At 44.9% G+C, this 5,415-nt stretch overlaps 1 non-coding gene across 1 annotated transcript; it reads right to left on the bottom strand.

The window, feature by feature from the left end:
• Positions 1–312: 312 nt before the first annotated feature.
• On the bottom strand, positions 313–441 carry LOC115029310. Its single transcript, XR_003834884.1, has one exon. It is a non-coding gene; the product is annotated as a small nucleolar RNA SNORA17 (small nucleolar RNA).
• Between the last annotated feature and the right edge of the window lie 4,974 nt (positions 442–5,415).

Genomic DNA, 5,415 nt, shown 5'->3' on the forward strand with positions numbered 1-5,415 from the left:
CGCCGTGCAAGATTGGTGGTCATCTCAGGCTAGCTCCCTTTTTGGGACCCATGGGGCTGGACCGGTGTTGTCTCAGGCTCGCTCCTGTCCCCATTTGGCCCCATTTGGGAGTTGTCTGTCTTTGACTCATTCCTGCCCGGAACTTGCAGTTCCAAGCAGGGTTCTTCTAGTCCCTGGCTCATTGCCCCAGGTGGGGTTTGTCTGTCCTCCCTCCAGCTTGCTCCCCACCCTGGGAGCCCATCTGGGCCTGTGCCCAGACTGGTTGCGCCCAACCTGGTGAGAGGAGTCGTCACAGGCTCCTCCTTTTCGGGGAGTTTTAACTACGAATCATTCAGCTGTTCATAGGTCAGAACAGCGAGTATAGACTAGCCTCGCTCCTTTCTGCCACCTACTGGCACAACGAGACACAGCAGCCACACCTGCAGCGCCTCTAGGGGCAGCAAGAGTTTTTTGTTTGTTTTTGTTTTTTGTTTTTTGTTTTTTGTTTTTTTGAGACAGGGTTTCTCTGTGTAGCCTTGGCTGTCCTGAAACTTAACTCTGTAGATCAGGCTGTCCTGAGTTCTGGGATTAAAGATGTGTGCCACCACTGCCTGGCTTGAATATATATATTAGAAAAATTCCCTATGTCTAATACAAACAACATACAAACTCAGCATTAGGATAAATTTTTTTTTAACTTTTAAAGGTTCACCTATATCTATTTATTTTTAAGGAAGATCTCTTGTTTTTGTTTTATGTGCATGACTTTTATCGGCATGTATGTGTGTGTGCCAGATGCATGCTTGGTGCCCAAGGAACCAGAAGAGGGCATCAGGTCTCCTGGAACTGGAGCTACAGACGGCTATTGTTAGGAGGGAGTTTCCTGAGTCCAGCCATCTAGGGGATAAGCTCCACTAGGATCAAAACTGAGTTCATGTTTCCAGGACGCAGAACCAACTCCTATGCCGCTTCTCCAGATGTTTTATGTTTGTCTGTTAACCGGTAAAGGATGTACAGAGGGAAGATGCTTTATCCGGTTGCCTAAACTAAGGCACACGAGTCATGAATGGGCTGCCTGTCTAGACTTAACTGACTACCTGCAGTTTGCCCACTCCTTTGTTCCTTTATCATTCTAGATTCCAGGTCAAAGTCCAGGAGTTTACCCGACTGACTGCAAAAGCTGACTCAAGGACCCTGAAACCAGGTGATCCAGATAAGGCCCAGTCACCAGTGTTAATTGGTCAATGCAACAGCCCAGCCTGGTCCCCCTTGCTTTATGTTCCCATATTATAAAAAATCTTGTCTAATCTCCCTTTGGGGACAAGGTTCAGATGCTGAGCTGGCTGCCTCCCTGAGTGCTCAGAAAACAAAGCTTTCATCTTTAAGCTTTGGTATCTGAAGTGAGTGAGTTTTCTTGGCTTCCACCCGGATCTGAACAGTTCCAAGTCATCATGTGGGCACTGGAAACTGAATGTGAGTCCTCTGCACAAAAGGAACTCAGGCCGCTAGGTGTGGTGGCAGGAGCCACTTGGCTTTTCCCACCAAGTCATCTTTCTGGTTGATTATTTATTTATCCAGACAGGGCATTTCAATGTAGCTCTGGCTATCTTGGAGCTCACTATATAGACCAGGCCTTGAACTGAGAGATCCTCCTGCCTCTCTCTTGTGAGTGCTGGGATTAAAGGTGTGCACCACCACTGCCTGGCCTTTTTGTTGTTGTTGTTTTTTTTTTTTATTTTCCATATTCTTTCAGTTCAATTTGCAGTGTTCAAGTATAATTAAGTTATAGTGTGGCAGAGATGGTTCCTCTCCACTTTATCAGCTAAACCCTCTCAGGTCACATGCTTAGGGGGTAGGTACAGTTCCCAACATCACTCCAAGAGTAAAATCTTAACTGCAGTGGCAACTGAATTGCTGCTTAGGCTTGTCATGAAATAGTGTAGTAGCTGGCTAGGCGGTTGTTCCTTTAGCTCCAATAACTACCAGGAGCAAAGGAACAAGGGTTGTATGGTGTGTGCTAAGACACTTGCTATGAGAGAGTTTCTGGGTTCAAACTCTATCTCAGGGAACCTGACCTAAGTGTGAACTCAGGTAAACTAACAGTCCAGTATCTAGCATCAGTTTCCAAGTTACCTCCCAACCAAACCCAAGCTTAGCTCTAGTTTCTAGGCTAACTCCAACAAGACCTAAATCTCTTGGTTCATCTCCCCCAACAAATCCAGCATTTCCAGGTTAATCCAACAAGCCTGCCCCTTGCCTAACAACCACCAATGCAGAGGGAAGCAGAAGTTAAGTCTATGCTTTGACTCCCAGCACCAGCCCATTATGCTAAAGGCTCAGGAGCTCGCCAATCAGATGCTTGTTGGGCTAGAAACACTCATTCCCTGATTGCTGCTTTCTATAAAACCTTGCCCTGATAGATGCTCAGGGGTGCTCTCCACTAAAATCATCCTGGGTGTTGGTGGCGTGATTGCATCAGATCAGCTCCTGTCTGGTCTTTTGAGGTTCACTTCCTTGGCACTATAGTTACGAAGACTGGGATGGATAGGCTAATGATAGGTATTAATCAGTTGAGAAAAATAATCAAGCTGAGGAAAGCAGGTGGAAGAAGAAAGTGGCGATATTGTTAGAATCCAAAGTTCAAGGGTTACTATTAAAGCGTTTGGAAGCCACGTTAAGTCAAAAGAAGAGGGGCTGGTAAAGAAGAAGTCAGAGAAGCAGAAAATGTGTTATGAATTGCGCATAGCATGACCAGCAGAGCATACACTTAGAGTAGGTGCCGAAGAAAACTGACAACCATGAAGCCTACCAAAGCAGTATACGAACCAAACAACATCATCCTATTCTCTCTTAAGAGATTCATGCAAGAGTGAAGATTTAAAAAAAAAAAAAGTAAAATAAAAGTACACTAGATAAGAACTCTGATGACAGGACAGTCTGAGTTGCTTCCTTGATGGAACAGATTGCTTTGATACCTGTCAAAACTGTGTACTACACGTATCAAACTGTGCGAGTGGAAGAGGGAGAGTTTGTAATCCGGGACAAATCAATGAAACCTGATTTATGGGTATCCAGTTTCCTGGTAGGGTTTAAACAAACTGCCTTTTGATCAAGTTTCTCTCCCTGGACTGGGTTCAGCAGTTTCTCTCTCAGTCTCTGCTTTGTTCACTAGACCAGTAAGTGGTGGCCACCTCCTGGTTATCCTGGGGAGTCAGGGGCAGCCTTACACGCACCTGCCTGTACTGATCCAGCATCTCCCTGCTCATGGTGTCTCCAGTCCTTGGTCATGTCATCATAGCTGGTCCCTCCCCAGCTAGCTTTTCATGGGGTGTCTGTAAGAATTAAAGTGGGCAGACCTCTCTGACAGAGAGAGGAAGAATGAAAGCTCAGATTGACTTCAATGGCAAGAGCAGAGTTCCAGGGTCTGGAGAGGGATGCCTCGTGACCAGAGGCGCAGGAGAGCTCACAGCCTAGAGACTGAGAGGAGATTTTGTTATTGAGTGGGGATGGGAAAGGACCATAGCTTTGCCAGACCCAGAAACTGTTGTGGATAAACTGCTTTTCAAAACTATAGGGTGGAAGATAAGCCAGACAGGTCAGATATTTTCCGAAATTTCCCCAGTAGCAGATTTACTAGAACCATAGGCTTATTTTAGGGCCCTTGTTTTGGAAGGATTTTTCCTTTATGAAGTATAGGGAGCACCATGTTGGATCTGGCTACTTCCTGCTGGTGGATGTGTATGGGGCATTATTTTTGGTTCCTGGGATGGAAGGACTGTGACAGAAACATCATCTTTACTTCATCTTGTATGGTGGACTGGATGGTGTGGGAAGGTGACTCAGGAGGAACTTCTGCCAAAAAGTTTAAAAGACACCGTAAAATTGCAAATACGCTAAAACTGTAAATACGGTAAAAGCCCTGACTCTGAGGATAATCAGGAGCAAAGGGATGAGCACTGGGAGGAGCTCCAGTGGGGGAGAACTCAGAGCCCACCCACAGGAGGGGACTCGTTGCCCAATTCTGTGTCTGGTCCTAAGTCTTTGTTTCCTGTCTCAACCAATTTTGATCTGTTGGTATAGAAGCAGCTCTGCTCATGGAGGACCATGCAGATCCCTCCAGGGCCAGGAGTGGGGAGGTCTAGCCCTCTTTGACCAAAGAATCGAGATGATCCTGAGTGGGGTTGAGCTGATCTGACATTTCTTGAAGGCTTTCTGAAAGCTGTGAGGTGAGGCAGAGAAGTTAATGATGTCAAGAAGCCCCCAGTCCAGCTGTTACTGTTCTGAGACCTGAAAGGACGCCCAGAGAGACAAGCTGGATATCTTTCTTAGACTGGGGTTTTGGGGGGATGAGGGAACAGTGGATGAGATAAAGTCAAGGGTACAGGTACCTGTTCAGTTAATTATAAGCATACACATATTTGTTCGAAAACTCAGCAGTCTTGTGTTGTACGGGAGGCAGGGAATGGGACTAAAGTGAGTTATTTGGTATAGGCCCCTATTTCTAGGGCAGTTTTCCTTGTGTGATGGAGGCAAATGATGACACCTGTAACTTAGTGTTTGAATGAATGTCCTTAGTTCAGCTGGTCATATGGCAGAGCCTCTGTATTATCTTTATTGGAAATTGCCCTGGGACGTATAGAGTTAGGTATATTGATCTCTCAACATTGGGATTACGTTTACTAAGAGGAGGAGAATTGAAGGCCCGGATAAAGGAATGGCCAACTAGACTGCTGTGGAGGTCCCATGCTAGTTGTTTGGTGAGCTTAGATCTACTTGAGACAGGATGCAGTGCCATGCAGGATCAGGGTATGTACATTTAATCCATTTTCCATAACCAGGTTTTATTTTTACAGAAGTCTGTATTGTGAGAGAGATAAACTGTCCTCTTCCTCCAATCTTGTCTCTATAAATAGATAACATTTATATTAGACATGACTATAAGTACAGTTCTAGGCATATCAAAGACATTTAATCACTTATAAGGTGAATGTCTATTAACTTTTATATTTTAATTGCCATTGTCTTTTTTAAACAGTTTATAATAAACAAGAAGATCCCATAAGATTAGGGATTTCTTTCTTTAACTAAGGTAACAACTTTGCTAAGATTCTGAGTTTTAAGAAACAACGGTTTTTGAAATTCAAGTTCTTTTTACTACCAAAATAAACATTAACCATAAATACAACCCATGAAGAAACTGGGAAACTCTATCTAAAGTGTGGGTGCTGGGAATTGAACCAAATTCATTCATTTTTAACCATGAGTCTTCAAGGGCTGAGTTATCGCTCTAGGTTCCAAGATTAGTGAGTTTAAAAAGAATCAGTGTACACCTTTTATCCTGCCACTCGAGGCAGAGGCAGAGGCAGAGGCAGAGGCAGAGGCAGAGGCAGAGGCAGAGGCAGAGGCAGAGGCAGAGGCAGAGGCAGAGGCAGAGGC

This window comes from Mus caroli, chromosome 14, assembly GCF_900094665.2.
Source record: "Mus caroli chromosome 14, CAROLI_EIJ_v1.1, whole genome shotgun sequence".
NCBI lineage: Eukaryota > Metazoa > Chordata > Mammalia > Rodentia > Muridae > Mus > Mus caroli.